The 25,133-nt window shown below is 46.7% G+C and overlaps 33 non-coding genes and 2 pseudogenes across 33 annotated transcripts; all 35 read right to left on the bottom strand.

Annotated features, from left to right (window-relative positions):
* Positions 1 to 160: 160 nt before the first annotated feature.
* LOC144080007 (5S ribosomal RNA) lies at positions 161 to 279 on the bottom strand. The gene has a single exon (XR_013302050.1). It is a non-coding gene; the product is annotated as a 5S ribosomal RNA (ribosomal RNA).
* Positions 280 to 595: 316 nt separating this feature from the next.
* Positions 596 to 715, bottom strand: LOC144080513 (5S ribosomal RNA). Its single transcript, XR_013302540.1, has one exon. It is a non-coding gene; the product is annotated as a 5S ribosomal RNA (ribosomal RNA).
* A 316-nt stretch (positions 716 to 1,031) lies between these two features.
* Positions 1,032 to 1,151, bottom strand: LOC144080355 (5S ribosomal RNA). Its single transcript, XR_013302388.1, has one exon. It is a non-coding gene; the product is annotated as a 5S ribosomal RNA (ribosomal RNA).
* A 316-nt stretch (positions 1,152 to 1,467) lies between these two features.
* Positions 1,468 to 1,586, bottom strand: LOC144080315 (5S ribosomal RNA). Its single transcript, XR_013302350.1, has one exon. It is a non-coding gene; the product is annotated as a 5S ribosomal RNA (ribosomal RNA).
* Positions 1,587 to 1,902: 316 nt separating this feature from the next.
* Positions 1,903 to 2,021, bottom strand: LOC144080529 (5S ribosomal RNA). Its single transcript, XR_013302555.1, has one exon. It is a non-coding gene; the product is annotated as a 5S ribosomal RNA (ribosomal RNA).
* A 316-nt stretch (positions 2,022 to 2,337) lies between these two features.
* LOC144079722 (5S ribosomal RNA) lies at positions 2,338 to 2,456 on the bottom strand. Its single transcript, XR_013301777.1, has one exon. It is a non-coding gene; the product is annotated as a 5S ribosomal RNA (ribosomal RNA).
* A 316-nt stretch (positions 2,457 to 2,772) lies between these two features.
* On the bottom strand, positions 2,773 to 2,891 carry LOC144080463 (5S ribosomal RNA). The gene has a single exon (XR_013302493.1). It is a non-coding gene; the product is annotated as a 5S ribosomal RNA (ribosomal RNA).
* A 316-nt stretch (positions 2,892 to 3,207) lies between these two features.
* On the bottom strand, positions 3,208 to 3,326 carry LOC144080940 (5S ribosomal RNA). Its single transcript, XR_013302780.1, has one exon. It is a non-coding gene; the product is annotated as a 5S ribosomal RNA (ribosomal RNA).
* Positions 3,327 to 3,642: 316 nt separating this feature from the next.
* On the bottom strand, positions 3,643 to 3,761 carry LOC144079522 (5S ribosomal RNA). Its single transcript, XR_013301582.1, has one exon. It is a non-coding gene; the product is annotated as a 5S ribosomal RNA (ribosomal RNA).
* A 316-nt stretch (positions 3,762 to 4,077) lies between these two features.
* LOC144080621 (5S ribosomal RNA) lies at positions 4,078 to 4,196 on the bottom strand (annotated as a pseudogene).
* Positions 4,197 to 4,512: 316 nt separating this feature from the next.
* On the bottom strand, positions 4,513 to 4,631 carry LOC144080939 (5S ribosomal RNA). The gene has a single exon (XR_013302779.1). It is a non-coding gene; the product is annotated as a 5S ribosomal RNA (ribosomal RNA).
* Positions 4,632 to 4,947: 316 nt separating this feature from the next.
* Positions 4,948 to 5,066, bottom strand: LOC144080303 (5S ribosomal RNA). Its single transcript, XR_013302339.1, has one exon. It is a non-coding gene; the product is annotated as a 5S ribosomal RNA (ribosomal RNA).
* A 316-nt stretch (positions 5,067 to 5,382) lies between these two features.
* On the bottom strand, positions 5,383 to 5,501 carry LOC144080291 (5S ribosomal RNA). Its single transcript, XR_013302328.1, has one exon. It is a non-coding gene; the product is annotated as a 5S ribosomal RNA (ribosomal RNA).
* Positions 5,502 to 5,817: 316 nt separating this feature from the next.
* On the bottom strand, positions 5,818 to 5,936 carry LOC144080280 (5S ribosomal RNA). Its single transcript, XR_013302317.1, has one exon. It is a non-coding gene; the product is annotated as a 5S ribosomal RNA (ribosomal RNA).
* A 316-nt stretch (positions 5,937 to 6,252) lies between these two features.
* LOC144079521 (5S ribosomal RNA) lies at positions 6,253 to 6,371 on the bottom strand. Its single transcript, XR_013301581.1, has one exon. It is a non-coding gene; the product is annotated as a 5S ribosomal RNA (ribosomal RNA).
* Positions 6,372 to 6,687: 316 nt separating this feature from the next.
* LOC144079520 (5S ribosomal RNA) lies at positions 6,688 to 6,806 on the bottom strand. The gene has a single exon (XR_013301580.1). It is a non-coding gene; the product is annotated as a 5S ribosomal RNA (ribosomal RNA).
* Positions 6,807 to 7,122: 316 nt separating this feature from the next.
* LOC144079519 (5S ribosomal RNA) lies at positions 7,123 to 7,241 on the bottom strand. The gene has a single exon (XR_013301579.1). It is a non-coding gene; the product is annotated as a 5S ribosomal RNA (ribosomal RNA).
* A 316-nt stretch (positions 7,242 to 7,557) lies between these two features.
* LOC144080462 (5S ribosomal RNA) lies at positions 7,558 to 7,676 on the bottom strand. The gene has a single exon (XR_013302492.1). It is a non-coding gene; the product is annotated as a 5S ribosomal RNA (ribosomal RNA).
* Positions 7,677 to 7,992: 316 nt separating this feature from the next.
* LOC144080937 (5S ribosomal RNA) lies at positions 7,993 to 8,111 on the bottom strand. Its single transcript, XR_013302777.1, has one exon. It is a non-coding gene; the product is annotated as a 5S ribosomal RNA (ribosomal RNA).
* Positions 8,112 to 8,427: 316 nt separating this feature from the next.
* Positions 8,428 to 8,546, bottom strand: LOC144080269 (5S ribosomal RNA). Its single transcript, XR_013302306.1, has one exon. It is a non-coding gene; the product is annotated as a 5S ribosomal RNA (ribosomal RNA).
* A 316-nt stretch (positions 8,547 to 8,862) lies between these two features.
* Positions 8,863 to 8,981, bottom strand: LOC144079517 (5S ribosomal RNA). The gene has a single exon (XR_013301577.1). It is a non-coding gene; the product is annotated as a 5S ribosomal RNA (ribosomal RNA).
* A 316-nt stretch (positions 8,982 to 9,297) lies between these two features.
* LOC144080461 (5S ribosomal RNA) lies at positions 9,298 to 9,416 on the bottom strand. The gene has a single exon (XR_013302491.1). It is a non-coding gene; the product is annotated as a 5S ribosomal RNA (ribosomal RNA).
* Positions 9,417 to 9,732: 316 nt separating this feature from the next.
* Positions 9,733 to 9,851, bottom strand: LOC144079659 (5S ribosomal RNA). The gene has a single exon (XR_013301716.1). It is a non-coding gene; the product is annotated as a 5S ribosomal RNA (ribosomal RNA).
* Positions 9,852 to 10,167: 316 nt separating this feature from the next.
* On the bottom strand, positions 10,168 to 10,286 carry LOC144080258 (5S ribosomal RNA). Its single transcript, XR_013302295.1, has one exon. It is a non-coding gene; the product is annotated as a 5S ribosomal RNA (ribosomal RNA).
* Positions 10,287 to 10,602: 316 nt separating this feature from the next.
* Positions 10,603 to 10,721, bottom strand: LOC144080247 (5S ribosomal RNA). Its single transcript, XR_013302284.1, has one exon. It is a non-coding gene; the product is annotated as a 5S ribosomal RNA (ribosomal RNA).
* A 316-nt stretch (positions 10,722 to 11,037) lies between these two features.
* LOC144080091 (5S ribosomal RNA) lies at positions 11,038 to 11,156 on the bottom strand. The gene has a single exon (XR_013302131.1). It is a non-coding gene; the product is annotated as a 5S ribosomal RNA (ribosomal RNA).
* Positions 11,157 to 12,280: 1,124 nt separating this feature from the next.
* Positions 12,281 to 12,399, bottom strand: LOC144080034 (5S ribosomal RNA). Its single transcript, XR_013302076.1, has one exon. It is a non-coding gene; the product is annotated as a 5S ribosomal RNA (ribosomal RNA).
* Positions 12,400 to 12,715: 316 nt separating this feature from the next.
* LOC144080272 (5S ribosomal RNA) lies at positions 12,716 to 12,834 on the bottom strand. Its single transcript, XR_013302309.1, has one exon. It is a non-coding gene; the product is annotated as a 5S ribosomal RNA (ribosomal RNA).
* A 316-nt stretch (positions 12,835 to 13,150) lies between these two features.
* Positions 13,151 to 13,269, bottom strand: LOC144080133 (5S ribosomal RNA). Its single transcript, XR_013302173.1, has one exon. It is a non-coding gene; the product is annotated as a 5S ribosomal RNA (ribosomal RNA).
* Positions 13,270 to 13,585: 316 nt separating this feature from the next.
* Positions 13,586 to 13,694, bottom strand: LOC144080709 (5S ribosomal RNA; annotated as a pseudogene).
* Positions 13,695 to 14,010: 316 nt separating this feature from the next.
* On the bottom strand, positions 14,011 to 14,129 carry LOC144080141 (5S ribosomal RNA). Its single transcript, XR_013302181.1, has one exon. It is a non-coding gene; the product is annotated as a 5S ribosomal RNA (ribosomal RNA).
* Positions 14,130 to 14,445: 316 nt separating this feature from the next.
* LOC144079631 (5S ribosomal RNA) lies at positions 14,446 to 14,564 on the bottom strand. The gene has a single exon (XR_013301688.1). It is a non-coding gene; the product is annotated as a 5S ribosomal RNA (ribosomal RNA).
* Positions 14,565 to 14,880: 316 nt separating this feature from the next.
* On the bottom strand, positions 14,881 to 14,999 carry LOC144079816 (5S ribosomal RNA). The gene has a single exon (XR_013301867.1). It is a non-coding gene; the product is annotated as a 5S ribosomal RNA (ribosomal RNA).
* Positions 15,000 to 15,315: 316 nt separating this feature from the next.
* Positions 15,316 to 15,434, bottom strand: LOC144080119 (5S ribosomal RNA). Its single transcript, XR_013302158.1, has one exon. It is a non-coding gene; the product is annotated as a 5S ribosomal RNA (ribosomal RNA).
* Positions 15,435 to 15,750: 316 nt separating this feature from the next.
* Positions 15,751 to 15,869, bottom strand: LOC144079815 (5S ribosomal RNA). The gene has a single exon (XR_013301866.1). It is a non-coding gene; the product is annotated as a 5S ribosomal RNA (ribosomal RNA).
* Positions 15,870 to 25,133: the final 9,264 nt, after the last annotated feature.

The following is a 25,133-nucleotide window of genomic DNA, read 5'->3' as shown; positions in this document are numbered from 1 at the left end:
TCTTTTGCTTTATTACTTCTACAACCACGGGAATGAAGATTATCAGAAGGAGAGCTTCAATAAAATGTTGTGAGATGTGCAGAGGAGGGAAGTCTTTCATGATTTAGGAGGTCAAAAGGAGATGAACATCCATAAAATGTCGAAAATGGTTTTGACAAGATGCTTACAGCACCTGGTATTCCCAAGCGGTCTCCCATCCAGGTACTAACCAGGCCCAACCCTGCTTAGCTTCCGAGATCAGACGAGACCGGGCGTTTTCAGTGTAGTATGGCCGTGAGCAACATTGTCGCTGAACAAATCCCCTTTGGAAATCCGAACGGTCCATAGTCTTGCATGTGGATCGTGTATTTGGATATTTGGATCGGGTGTGGAGGGTGAGGGTTCCTCTTTGGAGAACCCTTCGTTAAAGGAGTCGACTTTGTTGCCGCTTGCTCTTCTTTTGCTTTATTACTTCTACAACTACGGGAATGAAGATTATCAGAAGGAGAGCTTCAATAAAATGTTGTGAGATGTGCAGAGGAGGGAAGTCTTTCATGATTTAGGAGGTCAAAAGGAGATGAACATCCATGAAATGTCGAAAATGGTTTTGACAAGATGCTTACAACACCTGGTATTCCCAAGCGGTCTCCCATCCAGGTACTAACCAGGCCCAACCCTGCTTAAATTCCGAGATCAGACGAGATCGGGTGTTTTTTAGGGTAGTATGGCCGTGAGCAACATTGTCGCTGAACAAATCCCCTTTGGAAATCCGAACGGTCCATAGTCTTGCATGTGGATCGTGTATTTGGATATTTGGATCGGGTGTGGAGGGTGAGGGGTCCTCTTTGGAGAACCCGTCGTTAAAGGAGTCGACTTTGTTGCCGCTTGCTCTTCTTTTGCTTTATTACTTCTACAACCACGGGAATGAAGATTATCAGAAGGAGAGCTTCAATAAAATGTTGTGAGATGTGCAGAGGAGGGAAGTCTTTCATGATTTAGGAGGTCAAAAGGAGATGAACATCCATGAAATGTCGAAAATGGTTTTGACAAGATGCTTACAGCACCTGGTATTCCCAAGCGGTCTCCCATCAAGGTACTAACCAGGCCCAACCCTGCTTAGCTTCCGAGATCAGACGAGATCGGGCGTTTTTTAGGGTAGTATGGCCGTGAGCAACATTGTCGCTGAACAAATCCCCTTTGGAAATCCGAACGGTCCATAGTCTTGCATGTGGATCGTGGATTTGGATATTTGGATCGGGTGTGGAGGGTGAGGGGTCCTCTTTGGAGAACCCTTCGTTAAAGGAGTCGACTTTGTTGCCGCTTGCTCTTCTTTTGCTTTATTACTTCTACAACCACGGGAATGAAGATTATCAGAAGGAGAGCTTCAATAAAATGTTGTGAGATGTGCAGAGGAGGGAAGTCTTTCATGATTTAGGAGGTCAAAAGGAGATGAACATCCATGAAATGTCGAAAATGGTTTTGACAAGATGCTTACAGCACCTGGTATTCCCAAGCGGTCTCCCATCCAGGTACTAACCAGGCCCAACCCTGCTTAGCTTCCGAGATCAGACGAGATCGGGCGTTTTCAGGGTAGTATGGCCGTGAGCAACATTGTCGCTGAACAAATCCCCTTTGGAAATCTGAACGGTCCATAGTCTTGCATGTGGATCGTGTATTTGGATATTTGGATCGGGTGTGGAGGGTGAGGGGTCCTCTTTGGAGAACCCTTCGTTAAAGGAGTCGACTTTGCTGCCGCTTGCTCTTCTTTTGCTTTATTACTTCTACAACCACGGGAATGAAGATTATCAGAAGGAGAGCTTCAATAAAATGTTGTGAGATGCGCAGAGGAGGGAAGTCTTTCATGATTTAGGAGGTCAAAAGGAGATGAACATCCATGAAATGTCGAAAATGGTTTTGACAAGATGCTTACAGCACCTGGTATTCCCAAGCGATCTCCCATCCAGGTACTAACCAGGCCCAACCCTGCTTAGCTTCCGAGATCAGACAAGATCGGGCGTTTTCAGGGTAGTATGTCCGTGAGCAACATTGACGCTGAACAAATCCCCTTTGGAAATCCGAACGGTCCATAGTCTTGCATGTGGATCGTGGATTTGGATATTTGGATCGGGTGTGGAGGGTGAGGGGTCCTCTTTGGAGAACCCTTCGTTAAAGGAGTCGACTTTGTTGCCGCTTGCTCTTCTTTTGCTTTATTACTTCTACAACCACGGGAATGAAGATTATCAGAAGGAGAGCTTCAATAAAATGTTGTGAGATGTGCAGAGGAGGGAAGTCTTTCATGATTTAGGAGGTCAAAAGGAGATGAACATCCATGAAATGTCGAAAATGGTTTTGACAAGATGCTTACAGCACCTGGTATTCCCAAGCGGTCTCCCATCCAGGTACTAACCAGGCCCAACCCTGCTTAGCTTACGAGATCAGACGAGATCGGGCGTTTTCAGGGTAGTATGGCCGTGAGCAACATTGTCGCTGAACAAATCCCCTTTGGAAATTCGAACGGTCCATAGTCTTGCATGTGGATCGTGTATTTGGATATTTGGATCGGGTGTGGAGGGTGAGGGGTCCTCTTTGGAGAACCCTTCGTTAAAGGAGTCGACTTTGTTGCCGCTTGCTCTTCTTTTGCTTTATTACTTCTACAACTACGGGAATGAAGATTATCAGAAGGAGAGCTTCAATAAAATGTTGTGAGATGTGCAGAGGAGGGAAGTCTTTCATGATTTAGGAGGTCAAAAGGAGATGAACATCCATGAAATGTCGAAAATGGTTTTGACAAGATGCTTACAGCACCTGGTATTCCAAACCGGTCTCCCATCCAGGTACTAACCAGGGCCAACCCTGCTTAGCTTCCGAGATCAGACGAGATCGGGCGTTTTCAGGGTAGTATGGCCGTGAGCAACATTGTCGCTGAACAAATCCCCTTTGGAAATTCGAACGGTCCATAGTCTTGCATGTGGATCGTGTATTTGGATATTTGGATCGGGTGTGGAGGGTGAGGGGTCCTCTTTGGAGAACCCTTCGTTAAAGGAGTCGACTTTGTTGCCGCTTGCTCTTCTTTTGCTTTATTACTTCTACAACCACGGGAATGAAGATTATCAGAAGGAGAGCTTCAATAAAATGTTGTGAGATGTGCAGAGGAGGGAAGTCTTTCATGATTTAGGAGGTCAAAAGGAGATGAACATCCATGAAAGGTCGAAAATGGTTTTGACAAGATGCTTACAGCACCTGGTATTCCCAAGCGGTCTCCCATCCAGGTACTAACCAGGCCCAACCCTGCTTATCTTCCGAGATCAGACGAGATCGGGCGTTTTCAGGGTAGTATGGCCGTGAGCAACATTGTCGCTGAACAAATCCCCTTTGGAAATCCGAACGGTCCATAGTCTTGCATGTGGATCGTGTATTTGGATCTTTGGATCGGGTTTGGAGGGTGAGGGGTCCTCTTTGGAGAACCCTTCGTTAAAGGAGTCGACTTTGTTGCCGCTTGCTCTTCTTTTGCTTTATTACTTCTACAACTAAGGGAATGAAGATTATCAGAAGGAGAGCTTCAATAAAATGTTGTGAGATGTGCAGAGGAGGGAAGTCTTTCATGATTTAGGAGGTCAAAAGGAGATGAACATCCATGAAATGTCGAAAATGGTTTTGAAAAGATGCTTACAGCACCTGGTATTCCCAAGCGGTCTCCCATCCAGGTACTAACCAGGCCCAACCCTGCTTAGCTTCCAAGATCAGACGAGATCGGGCGTTTTCAGGGTAGTATGGCCGTGAGCAACATTGTTGCTGAACAAATCCCCTTTGGAAATTCGAACGGTCCATAGTCTTGCATGTGGATCGTGTATTTGGATATTTGGATCGGGTGTGGAGGGTGAGGTGTCCTCTTTGGAGAACCCTTCGTTAAAGGAGTCGACTTTGTTGCCGCTTGCTCTTCTTTTGCTTTATTACTTCTACAACTACGGGAATGAAGATTATCAGAAGGAGAGCTTCAATAAAATGTTGTGAGATGTGCAGAGGAGGGAAGTCTTTCATGATTTAGGAGGTCAAAAGGAGATGAACATCCATGAAATGTCGAAAATGGTTTTGACAAGATGCTTACAGCACCTGGTATTCCAAACCAGTCTCCCATCCAGGTACTAACCAGGGCCAACCCTGCTTAGCTTCCGAGATCAGACGAGATCGGGCGTTTTCAGGGTAGTATGGCCGTGAGCAACATTGTCGCTGAACAAATCCCCTTTGGAAATTCGAACGGTCCATAGTCTTGCATGTGGATCGTGTATTTGGATATTTGGATCGGGTGTGGAGGGTGAGGGGTCCTCATTGGAGAACCCTTCGTTAAAGGAGTCGACTTTGTTGCCGCTTGCTCTTCTTTTGCTTTATTACTTCTACAACCACGGGAATGAAGATTATCAGAAGGAGAGCTTCAATAAAATGTTGTGAGATGTGCAGAGGAGGGAAGTCTTTCATGATTTAGGAGGTCAAAAGGAGATGAACATCCATGAAAGGTCGAAAATGGTTTTGACAAGATGCTTACAGCACCTGGTATTCCCAAGCGGTCTCCCATCCAGGTACTAACCAGGCCCAACCCTGCTTATCTTCCGAGATCAGACGAGATCGGGCGTTTTCAGGGTAGTATGGCCGTGAGCAACATTGTCGCTGAACAAATCCCCTTTGGAAATCCGAACGGTCCATAGTCTTGCATGTGGATCGTGTATTTGGATATTTGGATCGGGTGTGGAGGGTGAGGGGTCCTCTTTGGAGAACCCTTCGTTAAAGGAGTCGACTTTGTTGCCGCTTGCTCTTCTTTTGCTTTATTACTTCTACAACTACGGGAATGAAGATTATCAGAAGGAGAGCTTCAATAAAATGTTGTGAGATGTGCAGTGGAGGGAAGTCTTTCATGATTTAGGAGGTCAAAAGGAGATGAACATCCATGAAATGTCGAAAATGGTTTTGACAAGATGCTTACAGCACCTGGTATTCCCAAGCGGTCTCCCATCCAGGTACTAACCAGGCCCAACCCTGCTTAGCTTCCGAGATCAGACGAGATCGGGCGTTTTCAGGGTAGTATGGCCGTGAGCAACATTGTCGCTGAACAAATCCCCTTTGGAAATCCGAACGGTCCATAGTCTTGCATGTGGATCGTGTATTTGGATATTTGGATCGGTTGTGGAGGGTGAGGGGTCCTCTTTGGAGAACCCTTCGTTAAAGGAGTCGACTTTGTTGCCGCTTGCTCTTATTTTGCTTTATTACTTCTACAACTAAGGGAATGAAGATTATCAGAAGGAGAGCTTCAATAAAATGTTGTGAGATGTGCAGAGGAGGGAAGTCTTTCATGATTTAGGAGGTCAAAAGGAGATGAACATCCATGAAAGGTCGAAAATGGTTTTGACAAGATGCTTACAGCACCTGGTATTCCCAAGCGGTCTCCCATCCAGGTACTAACCAGGCCCAACCCTGCTTAGCTTCCGAGATCAGACGAGATCGGGCGTTTTCAGGGTAGTATGGCCGTGAGCAACATTGTCGCTGAACAAATCCCCTTTGGAAATCCGAACGGTCCATAGTCTTGCATGTGGATCGTGTATTTGGATATTTGGATCGGGTGTGGAGGGTGAGGGGTCCTCTTTGGAGAACCCTTCGTTAAAGGAGTCGACTTTGTTGCCGCTTGCTCTTCTTTTGCTTTATTACTTCTACAACTAAGGGAATGAAGATTATCAGAAGGAGAGCTTCAATAAAATGTTGTGAGATGTGCAGAGGAGGGAAGTCTTTCATGATTTAGGAGGTCAAAAGGAGATGAACATCCATGAAAGGTCGAAAATGGTTTTGACAAGATGCTTACAGCACCTGGTATTCCCAAGCGGTCTCCCATCCAGGTACTAACCAGGCCCAACCCTGCTTAGCTTCCGAGATCAGACGAGATCGGGCGTTTTCAGGGTAGTATGGCCGTGAGCAACATTGTCGCTGAACAAATCCCCTTTGGAAATCCGAACGGTCCATAGTCTTGCATGTGGATCGTGTATTTGGATATTTGGATCGGGTGTGGAGGGTGAGGGGTCCTCTTTGGAGAACCCTTCGTTAAAGGAGTCGACTTTGTTGCCGCTTGCTCTTCTTTTGCTTTATTACTTCTACAACTAAGGGAATGAAGATTATCAGAAGGAGAGCTTCAATAAAATGTTGTGAGATGTGCAGAGGAGGGAAGTCTTTCATGATTTAGGAGGTCAAAAGGAGATGAACATCCATGAAATGTCGAAAATGGTTTTGAAAAGATGCTTACAGCACCTGGTATTCCCAAGCGGTCTCCCATCCAGGTACTAACCAGGCCCAACCCTGCTTAGCTTCCAAGATCAGACGAGATCGGGCGTTTTCAGGGTAGTATGGCCGTGAGCAACATTGTCGCTGAACAAATCCCCTTTGGAAATCCGAACGGTCCATAGTCTTGCATGTGGATCGTGTATTTGGATATTTGGATCGGGTGTGGAGGGTGAGGGGTCCTCTTTGGAGAACCCTTCGTTAAAGGAGTCGACTTTGTTGCCGCTTGCTCTTCTTTTGCTTTATTACTTCTACAACTAAGGGAATGAAGATTATCAGAAGGAGAGCTTCAATAAAATGTTGTGAGATGTGCAGAGGAGGGAAGTCTTTCATGATTTAGGAGGTCAAAAGGAGATGAACATCCATGAAAGGTCGAAAATGGTTTTGACAAGATGCTTACAGCACCTGGTATTCCCAAGCGGTCTCCCATCCAGGTACTAACCAGGCCCAACCCTGCTTAGCTTCCAAGATCAGACGAGATCGGGCGTTTTCAGGGTAGTATGGCCGTGAGCAACATTGTCGCTGAACAAATCCCCTTTGGAAATCCGAACGGTCCATAGTCTTGCATGTGGATCGTGTATTTGGATATTTGGATCGGGTGTGGAGGGTGAGGGGTCCTCTTTGGAGAACCCTTCGTTAAAGGAGTCGACTTTGTTGCCGCTTGCTCTTCTTTTGCTTTATTACTTCTACAACTAAGGGAATGAAGATTATCAGAAGGAGAGCTTCAATAAAATGTTGTGAGATGTGCAGAGGAGGGAAGTCTTTCATGATTTAGGAGGTCAAAAGGAGATGAACATCCATGAAATGTCGAAAATGGTTTTGAAAAGATGCTTACAGCACCTGGTATTCCCAAGCGGTCTCCCATCCAGGTACTAACCAGGCCCAACCCTGCTTAGCTTCCAAGATCAGACGAGATCGGGCGTTTTCAGGGTAGTATGGCCGTGAGCAACATTGTCGCTGAACAAATCCCCTTTGGAAATTCGAACGGTCCATAGTCTTGCATGTGGATCGTGTATTTGGATATTTGGATCGGGTGTGGAGGGTGAGGTGTCCTCTTTGGAGAACCCTTCGTTAAAGGAGTCGACTTTGTTGCCGCTTGCTCTTCTTTTGCTTTATTACTTCTACAACTACGGGAATGAAGATTATCAGAAGGAGAGCTTCAATAAAATGTTGTGAGATGTGCAGAGGAGGGAAGTCTTTCATGATTTAGGAGGTCAAAAGGAGATGAACATCCATGAAATGTCGAAAATGGTTTTGACAAGATGCTTACAGCACCTGGTATTCCAAACCGGTCTCCCATCCAGGTACTAACCAGGGCCAACCCTGCTTAGCTTCCGAGATCAGACGAGATCGGGCGTTTTCAGGGTAGTATGGCCGTGAGCAACATTGTCGCTGAACAAATCCCCTTTGGAAATTCGAACGGTCCATAGTCTTGCATGTGGATCGTGTATTTGGATATTTGGATCGGGTGTGGAGGGTGAGGGGTCCTCTTTGGAGAACCCTTCGTTAAAGGAGTCGACTTTGTTGCCGCTTGCTCTTCTTTTGCTTTATTACTTCTACAACCACGGGAATGAAGATTATCAGAAGGAGAGCTTCAATAAAATGTTGTGAGATGTGCAGAGGAGGGAAGTCTTTCATGATTTAGGGGGTCAAAAGGAGATGAACATCCATGAAAGGTCGAAAATGGTTTTGACAAGATGCTTACAGCACCTGGTATTCCCAAGCGGTCTCCCATCCAGGTACTAACCAGGCCCAACCCTGCTTATCTTCCGAGATCAGACGAGATCGGGCGTTTTCAGGGTAGTATGGCCGTGAGCAACATTGTCGCTGAACAAATCCCCTTTGGAAATCCGAACGGTCCATAGTCTTGCATGTGGATCGTGTATTTGGATATTTGGATCGGGTGTGGAGGGTGAGGGGTCCTCTTTGGAGAACCCTTCGTTAAAGGAGTCGACTTTGTTGCCGCTTGCTCTTCTTTTGCTTTATTACTTCTACAACTAAGGGAATGAAGATTATCAGAAGGAGAGCTTCAATAAAATGTTGTGAGATGTGCAGAGGAGGGAAGTCTTTCATGATTTAGGAGGTCAAAAGGAGATGAACATCCATGAAAGGTCGAAAATGGTTTTGACAAGATGCTTACAGCACCTGGTATTCCCAAGCGGTCTCCCATCCAGGTACTAACCAGGCCCAACCCTGCTTAGCTTCCGAGATCAGACGAGATCGGGCGTTTTCAGGGTAGTATGGCCGTGAGCAACATTGTCGCTGAACAAATCCCCTTTGGAAATCCGAACGGTCCATAGTCTTGCATGTGGATCGTGTATTTGGATATTTGGATCGGGTGTGGAGGGTGAGGGGTCCTCTTTGGAGAACCCTTCGTTAAAGGAGTCGACTTTGTTGCCGCTTGCTCTTCTTTTGCTTTATTACTTCTACAACTAAGGGAATGAAGATTATCAGAAGGAGAGCTTCAATAAAATGTTGTGAGATGTGCAGAGGAGGGAAGTCTTTCATGATTTAGGAGGTCAAAAGGAGATGAACATCCATGAAATGTCGAAAATGGTTTTGAAAAGATGCTTACAGCACCTGGTATTCCCAAGCGGTCTCCCATCCAGGTACTAACCAGGCCCAACCCTGCTTAGCTTCCAAGATCAGACGAGATCGGGCGTTTTCAGGGTAGTATGGCCGTGAGCAACATTGTCGCTGAACAAATCCCCTTTGGAAATTCGAACGGTCCATAGTCTTGCATGTGGATCGTGTATTTGGATATTTGGATCGGGTGTGGAGGGTGAGGTGTCCTCTTTGGAGAACCCTTCGTTAAAGGAGTCGACTTTGTTGCCGCTTGCTCTTCTTTTGCTTTATTACTTCTACAACTACGGGAATGAAGATTATCAGAAGGAGAGCTTCAATAAAATGTTGTGAGATGTGCAGAGGAGGGAAGTCTTTCATGATTTAGGAGGTCAAAAGGAGATGAACATCCATGAAATGTCGAAAATGGTTTTGACAAGATGCTTACAGCACCTGGTATTCCAAACCGGTCTCCCATCCAGGTACTAACCAGGGCCAACCCTGCTTAGCTTCCGAGATCAGACGAGATCGGGCGTTTTCAGGGTAGTATGGCCGTGAGCAACATTGTCGCTGAACAAATCCCCTTTGGAAATTCGAACGGTCCATAGTCTTGCATGTGGATCGTGTATTTGGATATTTGGATCGGGTGTGGAGGGTGAGGGGTCCTCTTTGGAGAACCCTTCGTTAAAGGAGTCGACTTTGTTGCCGCTTGCTCTTCTTTTGCTTTATTACTTCTACAACCACGGGAATGAAGATTATCAGAAGGAGAGCTTCAATAAAATGTTGTGAGATGTGCAGAGGAGGGAAGTCTTTCATGATTTAGGAGGTCAAAAGGAGATGAACATCCATGAAAGGTCGAAAATGGTTTTGACAAGATGCTTACAGCACCTGGTATTCCCAAGCGGTCTCCCATCCAGGTACTAAACAGGCCCGACCCTGCTTATCTTCCGAGATCAGACGAGATCGGGCGTTTTCAGGGTAGTATGGCCGTGAGCGACATTGTCGCTGAACAAATCCCCTTTGGAAATCCGAACGGTCCATAGCCTTGCATGTGGATCGTGTATTTGGATATTTGGATCGGGTGTGGAGGGTGAGGGGTCCTCTTTGGAGAACCCTTCGTTAAAGGAGTCGACTTTGTTGCCGCTTGCTCTTCTTTTGCTTTATTACTTCTATAACTACGGGAATGAAGATTATCAGAAGGAGAGCTTCAATAAAATGTTGTGAGATGTGCAGAGGAGGGAAGTCTTTCATGATTTAGGAGGTCAAAAGGAGATGAACATCCATGAAATGTCGAAAATGGTTTTGACAAGATGCTTACAGCACCTGGTATTCCCAAGCGGTCTCCCATCCAGGTACTAACCAGGCCCAACCCTGCTTAGCTTCCGAGATCAGACGAGATCGGGCGTTTTCAGGGTAGTATGGCCGTGAGCAACATTGTTGCTGAACAAATCCCCTTTGGAAATCTGAACGGTCCATAGTCTTGCATGTGGATCGTGTATTTGGATATTTGGATCGGGTGTGGAGGGTGAGGGGTCCTCTTTGGAGAACCCTTCGTTAAAGGAGTCGACTTTGTTGCCGCTTGCTCTTCTTTTGCTTTATTACTTCTACAACTACGGGAATGAAGATTATCAGAAGGAGAGCTTCAATAAAATGTTGTGAGATGTGCAGAGGAGGGAAGTCTTTCATGATTTAGGAGGTCAAAAGGAGATGAACATCCATGAAATGTCGAAAATGGTTTTGACAAGATGCTTACAGCACCTGGTATTCCCAAGCGGTCTCCCATCCAGGTACTAACCAGGCCCAACCCTGCTTAGCTTCCGAGATCAGACGAGATCGGGCGTTTTCAGGGTAGTATGGCCGTGAGCAACATTGTTGCTGAACAAATCCCCTTTGGAAATCTGAACGGTCCATAGTCTTGCATGTGGATCGTGTATTTGGATATTTGGATCGGGTGTGGAGGGTGAGGGGTCCTCTTTGGAGAACCCTTCGTTAAAGGAGTCGACTTTGTTGCCGCTTGCTCTTCTTTTGCTTTATTACTTCTACAACTACGGGAATGAAGATTATCAGAAGGAGAGCTTCAATAAAATGTTGTGAGATGTGCAGAGGAGGGAAGTCTTTCATGATTTAGGAGGTCAAAAGGAGATGAACATCCATGAAATGTCGAAAATGGTTTTGACAAGATGCTTACAGCACCTGGTATTCCCAAGCGGTCTCCCATCCAGGTACTAACCAGGCCCAACCCTGCTTAGCTTCCAAGATCAGACAAGATCGGGCGTTTTCAGGGTAGTATGGCCGTGAGCAACATTGTCGCTGAACAAATCCCCTTTGGAAATTCGAACGGTCCATAGTCTTGCATGTGGATCGTGTATTTGGATATTTGGATCGGGTATGGAGGGTGAGGGGTCCTCTTTGGAGAACCCTTCGTTAAAGGAGTACCGTAATTACTCGAATATAACGCGCACTCGAAAATAACACGCAGGTATAACTTTGGGCCAAAAAAATCTGGAAAAACGCAGTACTCGAATATAGTGCGCACCTAAAATTTCCCGCTGACGAAAATCAGAAATCTTACCTTTTTTTCTTCGTTTCACGATTGTTTTGTTCAAACAAATTTATTCATTAGAATCCTTCAAATGAAAAGTTCCTCTCTCTCTTTGTCTGTCCTCTCATACATCTCTTCATTGAGAATCCTATCAACGTCCACGCTTCCTTCATCCACTTCCTCTTCCTCCCACAACACATCATCCGATTGGCTTTACGAGATGACGTAAAATCCGTGCGTCAAAGTGAGTTTGACAATGCTTTTTTCGATCGAAAATTTGTAATTTATTTTAGTTATTGATTATAACACTGAACTGAGAGAGGGTGAACTGAGACGGGTACGAGGCTAGAGGGGGGCAGTGGTGGTCTCGGCTTCACGAGATGACGTAAAATCCGTGCGTCGGCTCTACGAGATGACGTAAAATCCGTGCGTCGGCTCTACGAGATGACGTAAAATCCGTGCGTCAAAGTGAGTTTGACAATGCTTTTTTTCGATCGAAAATTTGTAATTTATTTTATTCAATTCAATTTCAATTCAATTTATTTGGCAAGAAAAAGCACCAGGCTAAGGGCCATGTAACAAGACACAAAAAAAAAAAAAAAAAAAAAAAAAAAAAAGTTTTTGATTATAACACGCACCCCCAACTATTGGAATTAATTATTTTGCAAAAACCTGCGTGTTATATTCGAGTAATTACGGTAGACTTTGTTGCCGCTTGCTCTTCTTTTGCTTTATTACTTCTACAACTAAGGGAATGAAGATTATCGGAAGGAGAGCTTCAATAAAATGTTGTGAGATGTGCAGAGGAGGGAAGTCTTTCATGATTTAGGAGGTCAAAAGGAGATGAACATCCATGAAATGTCGAAAATGGTTTTGACAAGATGCTTACAGCACCTGGTATTCCCAAGCGGTCTCCCATCCAGGTACTAACCAGGCCCAACCCTGCTTAGCCTCCAAGATCAGACGAGATCGGGCGTTTTCAGGGTAGTATGGCCGTGAGCAACATTGTCGCTGAACAAATCCCCTTTGGAAATTCGAACGGTCCATAGTCTTGCATGTGGATCGTGTATTTGGATATTTGGATCGGGTGTGGAGGGTGAGGGGTCCTCTTTGGAGAACCCTTCGTTAAAGGAGTCGACTTTGTTGCCGCTTGCTCTTCTTTTGCTTTATTACTTCTACAACTACGGGAATGAAGATTATCAGAAGGAGAGCTTCAATAAAATGTTGTGAGATGTGCAGAGGAGGGAAGTCTTTCATGATTTAGGAGGTCAAAAGGAGATGAACATCCATGAAATGTCGAAAATGGTTTTGACAAGATGCTTACAGCACCTGGTATTCCAAAGCGGTCTCCCATCCAGGTACGAACCAGGCCCAACCCTGCTTAGCTTCCGAGATCAGACGAGATCAGGCGTTTTCAGGGTAGTATGGCCGTGAGCAGCATTGTCGCTGAACAAATCCCCTTTGGAAATTCGAACGGTCCATAGTCTTGCATGTGGATCGTGTATTTGGATATTTGGATCGGGTGTGGAGGGTGAGGGGTCCTCTTTGGAGAACCCTTCGTTAAAGGAGTCGACTTTGTTGCCGCTTGCTCTTCTTTTGCTTTATTACTTCTACAACCACGGGAATGAAGATTATCAGAAGGAGAGCTTCAATAAAATGTTGTGAGATGTGCAGAGGAGGGAAGTCTTTCATGATTTAGGAGGTCAAAAGGAGATGAACATCCATGAAAGGTCGAAAATGGTTTTGACAAGATGCTTACAGCACCTGGTATTCCCAAGCGGTCTCCCATCCAGGTACTAACCAGGCCCAACCCTGCTTAGCTTCCGAGATCAGACGAGATCGGGCGTTTTCAGGGTAGTATGGAAGTGAGCAACATTGTTGCTGAACAAATCCCCTTTGGAAATTCGAACGGTCCATAGTCTTGCATGTGGATCGTGTATTTGGATATTTGGATCGGGTGTGGAGGGTGAGGGGTCCTCTTTGGAGAACCCTTCGTTAAAGGAGTCGACTTTGTTGCCGCTTGCTCTTCTTTTGCTTTATTACTTCTACAACCACGGGAATGAAGATTATCAGAAGGAGAGCTTCAATAAAATGTTGTGAGATGTGCAGAGGAGGGAAGTCTTTCATGATTTAGGAGGTCAAAAGGAGATGAACATCCATGAAAGGTCGAAAATGGTTTTGACAAGATGCTTACAGCACCTGGTATTCCCAAGCGGTCTCCCATCCAGGTACTAACCAGGCCCAACCCTGCTTATCTTCCGAGATCGGGCGTTTTCAGGGTAGTATGGCCGTGAGCAACATTGTCGCTGAACAAATCCCCTTTGGAAATCCGAACGGTCCATAGTCTTGCATGTGGATCGTGTATTTGGATATTTGGATCGGGTGTGGAGGGTGAGGGGTCCTCTTTGGAGAACCCTTCGTTAAAGGAGTCGACTTTGTTGCCGCTTGCTCTTCTTTTGCTTTATTACTTCTACAACTACGGGAATGAAGATTATCAGAAGGAGAGCTTCAATAAACTGTTGTGAGATGTGCAGAGGAGGGAAGTCTTTCATGATTTAGGAGGTCAAAAGGAGATGAAGATCCATGAAAGGTCGAAAATGGTTTTGACAAGATGCTTACAGCACCTGGTATTCCCAAGCGGTCTCCCATCCAGGTACTAACCAGGCCCAACCCTGCTTATCTTCCGAGATCAGACGAGATTGGGCGTTTTCAGGGTAGTATGGCCATGAGCAACATTGTCGCTGAACAAATCCCCTTTGGAAATCCGAACGGTCCATAGTCTTGCATGTGGATCGTGTATTTGGATATTTGGATCGGGTGTGGAGGGTGAGGGGTCCTCTTTGGAGAACCCTTCGTTAAAGGAGTCGACTTTGTTGCCGCTTGCTCTTCTTTTGCTTTATTACTTCTACAACTACGGGAATGAAGATTATCTGAAGGAGAGCTTCAATAAAATGTTGTGAGATGTGCAGAGGAGGGAAGTCTTTCATGATTTATGAGGTCAAAAGGAGATGAACATCCATGAAATGTCGAAAATGGTTTTGACAAGATGCTTACAGCACCGGGTATTCCCAAGCAGTCTCCCATCCAGGTACTAACCAGGCCCAACCCTGCTTAGCTTCCGAGATCAGACGAGATCGGGCGTTTTCAGGGTAGTATGGCCGTGAGCAACATTGTCGCTGAACAAATCCCCTTTGGAAATTCGAACGGTCCATAGTCTTGCATGTGGATCGTGTATTTGGATATTTGGATCGGGTGTGGAGGGTGAGGGGTCCTCTTTGGAGAACCCTTCGTTAAAGGAGTCGACTTTGTTGCCGCTTGCTCTTCTTTTGCTTTATTACTTCTACAACCACGGGAATGAAGATTATCAGAAGGAGAGCTTCAATAAAATGTTGTGAGATGTGCAGAGGAGGGAAGTCTTTCATGATTTAGGAGGTCAAAAGGAGATGAACATCCATGAAATGTCGAAAATGGTTTTGACAAGATGCTTACAGCACCTGGTAATCCCAAGCGGTCTCCCATCCAGGTACTAACCAGGCCCAACCCTGCTTAGCTTCCGAGATCAGACGAGATCGGGCGTTTTCAGGGTAGTATGGCCGTGAGCAACATTGTCGCTGAACAAATTCCCTTTGGAAATCCGAACGGTCCATAGTCTTGCATGTGGATCATGTATTTGGATATTTTGATCGGGTGTGGAGGGTGAGGGGTCCTCTTTGGAGAACCCTTCGTTAAAGGAGTCGACTTTGTTGCCGCTTGCTCTTCTTTTGCTTTATTACTTCTACAACCACGGGAATGAAGATTATCAGAAGGAGAGCTTCAATAAAATGTTGTGAGATGTGCAGAGGAGGGAAGTCTTTCATGATTTAGGAGGTCAAAAGGAGATGAACATCCATGAAATGTCGAAAATGGTTTTGACAAGATGCTTACAGCACCTGGTAATCCCAAGCGGTCTCCCATCCAGGTACTAACCAGGCCCAACCCTGCTTAGCTTCCGAGATCAGACGAGATCGGGCATTTTCAGGGTAGTATGGCCGTGAGCAACATTGTCGCTGAACAAATCCCCTTTGGAAATCCGAACGGTCCATAGTCTTGCATGTCGATCGTGTATTTGGATATTTTGATCGGGTGTGGAGGGTGAGGTGTCCTCTTTGGAGAACCCTTCGTTAAAGGAGTCGACTTTGTTGCTGCTTGCTCTTCTTTTGCTTTATTACTTCTACAACTACGGGAATGAAGATTATCAGAAGGAGAGCTTCAATAAAATGTTGTGAGATGTGCAGAGGAGGGAAGTCTTTCATGATTTAGGAGGTCAAAAGGAGATGAACATCCATGAAATGTCGAAAATGGTTTTGACAAGATGCTTACAGCACCTGGTAATCCCAAGCGGTCTCCCATCCAGGTACTAACCAGGCCCAACCCTGCTTAGCTTCCGAGATCAGACGAGATCGGGCGTTTTCAGGGTAGTATGGCCGTGAGCAACATTGTCGCTGAACAAATCCCCTTTGGAAAGCCGAACGGTCCATAGTCTTGCATGTGGATCGTGCATTTGGATATTTGGATCGGGTGTGGAGGGTGAGAACCAGAACCACCCAGGACCAGTTCAAATGCAACCACTATTTTTAACAAAAAATTACCCCAATTTGGGCACTATTTCTTTCAGGGTAAATGGACCAACCAGAACCACCCAAGACAAGTTCCAAGACAACCACTATTTTTGACGCAATTTACCCCGATTTGGGCACTTATTCTTGCCTAACATCCACCCAGAACATCCCTGGAAGATTATTTTATAGAAAATGGTCAATATACATCTCCCCTCATATGAGACACAATTTCAGGGTAAAAAAAGACTTGATTTTTCTATTTCCTCCTGCACGTATGTAGCCACGCACATTCTGTAAATACACTGAAAAATGAATAAAAACGGTAATGGGCATGAACTTTTTTTTGGTGTGGATTCTGAAGAATTGCTCCCCTTTATGAAATAAATATGATTATGAGATAAATTGGCCATTCCTTGCCAAAAACGTGGTTTTCCCCCTTCCCCGTTTTTCTTTCGAACATGAAAAATGTTTTCTCCAGAAAAGTGTCAACAACAAACCACCGTCGAGCCGTCAATCAAAACACGTCCACCTAATGCTGGCACTTCCGGTGCTCATCCGTTAGAGGGCGCTACAGGACCCGTTTGGCCTCTTCTTCCTCCTCCTGATGATGATGATGATGATGATGGTGATGAGAAGGAGGGGGCGGTGTCAAACGCTCTTCTTGCACTTCAAGTAGGACAAAGCCCGCTCGTCGTCAATCCCTCGACTGGTCGCTCACGTGGATCGTCATGCTTGGTCTCGTCTGCGTCATTTTCTCAGGTGACTTTATTTTTTTTGCCTTCTTGTTTACATTTTTAAATGACACCGAATCAGGGCTTTTTCCTTCTTCCTTTTTATCCTTTCAAAAATGTACTTGACGCAATTATTATTGGCAGAAGGATTCCTCTCTATTCTAAAGACTCATTTGACAGCCAGAGACGTCCAAGCCATCGGGCGTGGGCGGGCGGCGGGGAATAAATGACATGTTTATAAAACCGGCCACCCTCCCCCGTTTGATATGAAGAAACATTTCTTGCGCCCTACCTAGTAAATGCCCTCCGGTCGGCCATCTTGGTAGGGGCGACGTTCCCATGCATTGTCATTCAAATCAAGTCATAACAAGCTTCTTTGATGCGGTTAGAGGGTGCTAGACTCCCGATCCAATTGACGTGGGAGGGCAAAAACAATGTTCGTTTGCTGCCGGCCTCCCACTTCAAATGAATTTGGACGTCTACCAATGATAAACACACTGGTGGGAAGGTCCACCTTGGCCAGAGGGTGGAAAAAATGGATTTTTTTAAATCTCATTGTCTACAAGAGGTCCAATCCATTTCAAATGGGAGGCATTGGTGGGCGCTGACAGACATTTCGCTGTGGTGTTTGCATGTTCTCCCCGGCCCTCCCTGTGTGGCTTTTTTCTGGGTATCCTGCAGATATTCAGCGCGGCTAGGCTAACTCGCTAACATCTGTCTGTGGCCAAGAGGACGAAGAGGGTGACGAGAGCCGCCCGCCCGCCGTCTGCTCCGCCCTTCAGCCCCGCCCGCCCACAATGACCCCCCAATACCCCTCAAAATGCATTCATCATTTCATAGTATCAGTCATTCCAAAAATTCGGCCTGTATATCATCAAATGTACGTTACGATATGGTTTCATTGGACAATGATGCAATGTTAGTCCATTTTCCACAATTTGATTCAAATCAGGGGCCAGGCAGACCAAAAGTACATCTCCATTTGAACATTTATTTCGAATTTTACTACACTTCATTTCAAACAGAAAAACATGTGTTTCATTGTCCTCATTTTTTGACCCATTCTGTCTGTATACACATTTAACACAACCAGTGTCATTTCCCCTGTAAAAATAAAAAAACTATAAATACCATTGGAAAAATATGAGGAACTTTGGTGCTGGATTTAGATGCTTTTGTGGAGCTCAAAATGAAGGTTTTTGTTTTGGAATCAGTTCGAGAATATTCTTCAAAAAACTTTCTTCAGGTTTAGCGTTATCAAGATAGTGTTTTAGTGGTGCCTTGTCTTTCTTGTCATTTGGATTCTTATTATTATCACCATTAATGTTGTAATAACAATTAAATCGGATTATTATCAATGCTTTTCTCAATTGTTGTCTTTTTTATGGTACAAATAAAATTATATTATGTATTACTTTTTTTAAATGTCATTTGACTAAATTGCAAGATCAATCATCCATCCTGGTTAGTCGTAGTGATACATTGTGAAGTATGTTGCTTTATTAATAATAATTAAAAAAAAAAAAAATAACATAAATAAAATAATAATAAAAAAATAAATGAAACATGACACATATCACATAACTTCACACCTTCTTCACACAGTCGAGGACACTGTTTGCGTTGCTGCGGCACACTGCTAGAGAGATGCGCTGTAACAGCCATTGACATTCGCGTGGCTCATTTGAAACAGCCACGAAGTTGTTTGCAAACTGCCAACAAAACCGCTAGGAGAAGACGAAGAAGAAGTGGAAGCGTTTAAATTTCGACCGGCAATCCTCACGTGGACCTTGGACGAGTCACGGATATTTCCCGCAATGGCTTCAAGGCAGGAGCAGTCAACAAAAGTTATGGAAGTCACCGTTATGCTTCAAGGCAGCAGCAGCAGCAGCAGCAGCAGCAGCAGCAGTCTTGGACGTTGCCCAGAGAGGATGAGGATGAGATTTTGTTTCTAGTCCATGTCCTAATGTGCCATTAGATGCTTTCTGAGAAGACCGAAGAGTTGGCGCGTCAAACCCTAACCCTATCGCAGCTGCAGATGAAGTTTGAGCACTCGGCTGCGACTTGGACCATGGAGGTCGCCGTCATGTGTGAGCAGCTCATGAAGGCGGTGAACGTAACCATGGACCCGGAATCCAGTCCAATATAATCGGCTGGAGGCCCTAAAGTTTTTTTGAAGAGTTTCAAGAGTAGAGCGTAAGATGGTGCAACAACAAGGACAGTTAATGTCGACCGTGGCTGAGGTAAGGCCCTGCTCGATGCCATCTTGTGGATTGCTGACAAACCATCTGTTGGGACCACGTCATAGGTGCAGACCCGCTTGGCAAAGAAAATTGAACACCAGTCGGTGCTGGAGCGTACGGTGATGCAACTACATCACCAGCTAACGGAGACCGTGGGCGTCCGCTTAGAGCAGGTGCAGGATTGCCTGCGGTTACCGTCTCACGAAACGTCGAGGGTTAGTAGTGTTTTTAGTTGTCATTTGTCTGAATGTGGGAACCCTGCTTGATGCCGTCTTGTGGATTGTTGACAAACCATCTGTTGGGACCACGTCATAGGTGCAGACCCGCTTGAAGGAGCCAATCCGGCACCAGTCGGTGGTGCAGCGTACGGTCATGCAACTACATGACCAGCTAACATCGACCGTGGGCGTCCGCTTGGAGCAGGTGCAGGATTGCCTGCGGTTACCGTCGAACGAAACGTCGAGGGTTAGTAGTGTTTTTAGTTGTCATTTGTCTGAATGTGGGAACCCTGCTTGATGCCATCTTGTGGATTGTTGACAAACCATCTGTTGGGACCACGTCATAGGTGCAGACCCGCTTGAAGGAGCCAATCCGGCACCAGTCGGTGGTGCAGCGTACGGTCATGCAACTACATGACCAGCTAACGTCGACCGTGGGCGTCCGCTTGGAGCAGGTGCAGGATTGCCTGCGGTTACCGTCGAACGAAACGTCGAGGGTTAGTAGTGTTTTTAGTTGTCATTTGTCTGAATGTGGGAACCCTGCTTGATGCCATCTTGTGGATTGTTGACAAACCATCTGTTGGGACCACGTCATAGGTGCAGACCCGCTTGGCAAAAAAAATACAACACCAGTCGGTGCTGGAGCGTACGGTCATGCAACTACATGACCAGCTAACGTCGACCGTGGGCGTCCGCTTGGAGCAGGTGCAGGATTGCCTGCGGTTACCGTCGAACGAAACGTCGAGGGTTAGTAGTGTTTTTAGTTGTCATTTGTCTGAATGTGGGAACCCTGCTCGATGCCATCTTGTGGATTGTTGACAAACCATCTGTTGGGACCACGTCATAGGTGCAGACCCGCTTGAAGGAGCCAATCCGGCACCAGTCGGTGGTGCAGCGTACGGTCATGCAACTACATGACCAGCTAACGTCGACCGTGGGCGTCCGCTTGGAGCAGGTGCAGGATTGCCTGCGGTTACCGTCGAACGAAACGTCGAGGGTTAGTAGTGTTTTTAGTTGTCATTTGTCTGAATGTGGGAACCCTGCTTGATGCCATCTTGTGGATTGTTGACAAACCATCTGTTGGGACCACGTCATAGGTGCAGACCCGCTTGGCAAAAAAAATACAACACCAGTCGGTGCTGGAGCGTACGGTCATGCAACTACATGACCAGCTAACGTCGACCGTGGGCGTCCGCTTGGAGCAGGTGCAGGATTGCCTGCGGTTACCGTCGAACGAAACGTCGAGGGTTAGCAGTGTTTTTAGTTGTCATTTGTCTGAATGTGGGAACCCTGCTTGATTGATGACCTACTATGGACTGGAAAAATGACGCCATCTGACGTTCTCAGGTTCGCAGGATGGTGACCACGTTGCAGCGCAGGTTTGCTGCTCTCCACGCCAGCCACAAGACGGAACTCAGGTTCTTGTTTAAGGAATTTAATCCAAACAGTGATGCGACAACATCAGTCAATGTCGACCGTGGGCGTCCGTTTGGAGCAGGTGCTGGATTGCCTGCGGTTACCGTCGAACAAAACGTCTAGGGTTAGTAGTGTTTTTAGTTGTCATTTGTCTGAATGTGGGAACCCTGCTTGATGCCATCTTGTGGATTGTTGACAAACCATCTGTAAGGACCACGTCATAGGTGCAGACCCGCTTGGAGGAGCCAATCCGGCACCAGTCGGTGGTGCAGCGTACGGTGATGCAACAACATCACCAGCTAACGGAGACCGTGGGCGTCCGCTTAGAGCAGGTGCAGGATTGCCTGCGGTTACCGTCGAACGAAACGTCGAGGGTTAGTAGTGGTTTTAGTTGTCATTTGTCTGAATGTGGGAACCCTGCTTGATTGATGACCTACTATGGACTGGAAAAATGACGCCATCTGACGTTCTCAGGCTCACAAGATGGTGGCGAAGTTGCAGCGCCAGTTTGCTACTCTGAAAAACAGGCAGAAGACGGAACTCCGGTCATTGTTTGAGGAACAATAACCTAAAATCCAAACTGGCGCACACGGGCGGAGGAGGTATGTCGTCGAGCATTAGAATTCGAATCCACTGGCTTAGACCTTCATTTCAAAGTCAAGTTGCGAAACCACTTCCGGATCCAATTCATCAAACATGGCTGAAAGTGCAAGATAGCCAGCCTCTCTGAACACAGCTCTGCATCAAACCAATCGAGCCAGGAGTGGAGTGGAGTGGAGTGTTGTGTTATGTCCGGTTGTTCTGGTGTTGCAATAAACTACACGTGTGACCTCGGGTCATTTCCTGAAGCGCTGATGAAGTGTTTTGGGAAATGTGGGAGCGAACAGAGTTCCAGCAAGTCAAGGTACCCTAGGTTCTCCTCCTTTTGTTTCATCTCCTAAGGAATGTGCACCCCAACTAGTCTTTTTCTCTTTTGTTTTCTTCCGCAGGCATTACTTGCTGCTGTCGTCCGACTCTCCCTCGCTGGACGGCTCAGCCGAATTGAGCATAGTGGAGACCAACGAGTTTGCCATCGTCACCATAATGTCATTGCCGCTCACACGGGCCCCGGTCGAGCAAGTCCACGAAGATTACGTGGGGGACTTCGTGACTTTGCTCCAGGTGATGAGTGATTCAACTGTCTCATCCTCTTTTGGCTCATGCGGGCGGGGGGCAACAGCATCTGCATTGTACCACATGTTTATCAACATTGTTCTTTTTGGTTAAAAGGATCACGTTGTGACATTAGTGGATGTGACGGATCATTCGTTCATGTTTTCCTGCCGTCTTTGCCAAGAGGACTTCCCGAGGTCTGTCTGGGAAGAATTGACCAGCATTGCATTCCATTCCATTCCATTCAGTGTGTCATTTTAAAACACCTTGATTTGATTTTTGTGTGCAGTTTCAAAGCGAGGTATCTCCTTCATGCTCAATTCGGCTCATTTCCTGAAGCACTGATGAATGCTTTTGGGAAATGTAGGAGCGAGCAGAGTTCCAGCGAGTCCAGGTACCCTAGCTTCTCCTCCTTTTGTTTCATCTCCTAAGGAATGTGCACCCCAACAAGTCTTTTTCTCTTTCGTTTTGTTCCGCAGGTATGACTTGGTGCTGTCATCTGACTCTCCCTCGCTGGACGGCTCAGCCCAATTGAGCATGGTGGCGACCGACGAGGTTGCCATCGTCACCATAATGTCATTGCCGCTCACACGGGCCCCGGTCGAGCAAGTCCACGAAGATTACCTGGGGGACTTCGTGACTTTGCTCCAGGTGATGCGTGATTCAACTGTCTCATCCTCTTTTGGCTCATGCGGGCGGGGGGCAACAGCACCTGCATTGGACCACATGTTCATTAACATTGTTCTTTTTGCTTTAAGGATCTCATTGTTAAATTAGACGATGACATGGATCATTCGTTCATGTTTTCCTGCCGTCTTTGCCAAGAGGACTTCCCGAGGTCTGTCTGGGAAGAATTGACCAGCATTGCATTCCATTCCATTCAGTGTGTCATTTTAAAACACCTTGATTTGATTTTTGTGTGCAGTTTCAAAGCGAGGTATCTCCTTCATGCTCAATTCGGCTCATTTCCTGAAGCACTGATGAATGCTTTTGGGAAATGTAGGAGCGAGCAGAGTTCCAGCGAGTCCAGGTACCCTAGCTTCTCCTCCTTTTGTTTCATCTCCTAAGGAATGTGCACCCCAACAAGTCTTTTTCTCTTTCGTTTTGTTCCGCAGGTATGACTTGGTGCTGTCATCTGACTCTCCCTCGCTGGACGGCTCAGCCCAATTGAGCATGGTGGCGACCGACGAGGTTGCCATCGTCACCATAATGTCATTGCCGCTCACACGGGCCCCGGTCGAGCAAGTCCACGAAGATTACCTGGGGGACTTCGTGACTTTGCTCCAGGTGATGCGTGATTCAACTGTCTCATCCTCTTTTGGCTCATGCGGGCGGGGGGCAACAGCACCTGCATTGGACCACATGTTCATTAACATTGTTCTTTTTGCTTAAGGATCTCATTGTTAAATTAGACGATGACATGGATCATTCGTTCATGTTTTCCTGCCGTCTTTGCCAAGAGGACTTCCCGAGGTCTGTCTGGGAAGAATTGACCAGCATTGCATTCCATTCCATTCAGTGTGTCATTTTAAAACACCTTGATTTGATTTTTGTGTGCAGTTTCAAAGCGAGGTATCTCCTTCATGCTCAATTCGGCTCATTTCCTGAAGCACTGATGAATGCTTTTGGGAAATGTAGGAGCGAGCAGAGTTCCAGCGAGTCCAGGTACCCTAGCTTCTCCTCCTTTTGTTTCATCTCCTAAGGAATGTGCACCCCAACAAGTCTTTTTCTCTTTCGTTTTGTTCCGCAGGTATGACTTGGTGCTGTCATCCGACTCTCCCTCGCTGGACGGCTCAGCCCAATTGAGCCTAATGATGACCAACGAGGTTGCCATCGTCACCATATTGTCATTGCCGCTCACACGGGCCCCGGTCGAGCAAGTCCACGAAGATTACGTGGGGGACTTTGTGACTTTGCTCCAGGTGATGCGTGATTCAACTGTCTCATCCTCTTTTGGCTCATGCGGGCGGGTGGGCAACAGCACCTGCATTGTACCACATGTTCATTAACATTGTTCTTTTTGGTTAAAGGATCTCATTGTGACATTGGTGGATGTGACGGATCATTCGTTCATGTTTTCCTGCTGTCTTTGCCAAGAGGACTCCCGAGGTCTGTCTGGGAAGAATTGACCAGCATTGCATTCCATTCCATTCCATTCCATTCAGTGTGTCATTTTAAAACACCTTGATTTGATTTTTGTGTGCAGTTTAAAAGCGAGGTATGGCCTTCAAGCTCAATTCGAGTCATTTCCTGAAGCCCTGATCAAGTATTTTGAGAAATGTGGGAGCGCGCAGAGTTCCAGCGAGTCCAGGTACCCTAGGTTCTCCTCCTTTTGTTTCATCTCCTAAGGAATGTGCACCCCAACAAGTCTTTTTCTCTTTTGTTTTCTTCCGCAGTTATGACTTGGTGCTCTCGTCCGACTCTCCCTCGCTGGACGGCTCAGCCCAATTGAGCATAGTGGAGACCGACGAGTTGTTCTGCATCACCAAATTATCTTTGACGCTCACACGGGCCACGGTCGAGCAGGTCAATAAATACGTGGGGGACCTCGTGACTTTGCTCCAGGTGATGCGTGATTCAACTGTCTCATCCTCTTTTGGCTCATGCAGGCGGGCGGGCAACAGCACCTGCATTGTACCACATTGTTATGATCGGGGGTCACGTTCCTCCGAAGTCCAAGCATGGCGACCACCTGCGAGTCACCTTGCCGCTGCCCTCGTTGTCTTTCTAGTTGGCTGTCGATCCGGATGGCCAATTCCACGAGCGCGTCGAGGGACCCTGGTTCCTCTCGGATCGCCAGCTCCTCCCGCATCTCCACATTCAGCCGTCGTGGAGGGAGGGCGGAGTCATTAAAGGCACTCTCGGCGGCTAAGATGCGGAATTCGACCCAGTCTTTTGCCACGCTCCGGACGCCTTGTCTGAGAGCTCTTAAGCGCCCACCGGCTGGTCGAAGATCTTTCGCATCTCTGCGGTCAATAAGTCGTAGGAGGTACAAATGCGGGAGCCCCTTTCCCATTCGGCGCTCGCCCAGGCTAGGGCCTCATCACGAAGGCAGCCGATCAGGTAAGCGATCTTGGCTCGGTCCGAGGTGTAGGTGAGGCTCGGTTGTTCAAACACCAACTGCCATTGAACCAGGAAGCGCCGGCATGCGCCGAGATCTCCACCGTAGGGGGGCCTTAGGTCCCTGTTGCGGCGATATCGGTGTTACCAGGGGAGCGGCTGGGGTTAGCTGTGCACTTGGTGAATGAGGCAAAGAATTGAGTAGTGCTCGTATGTCATCCAGGGGTCTCAGCCATGCTCGATACCTTAGAACAGAGGTACGCAATAGCTTGGGTATGCTGTTCCACCACCTGCCAAATTGGGTCGGAGGGGGCCTG

This window comes from Stigmatopora argus, chromosome 8 (genome assembly GCF_051989625.1).
Source record: "Stigmatopora argus isolate UIUO_Sarg chromosome 8, RoL_Sarg_1.0, whole genome shotgun sequence".
Classification (NCBI taxonomy): Eukaryota; Metazoa; Chordata; class Actinopteri; order Syngnathiformes; family Syngnathidae; genus Stigmatopora; species Stigmatopora argus.
The sequence above is the reverse complement of the archived record's forward strand: the minus strand, read 5'-3'. Positions and strand labels throughout refer to the sequence as shown.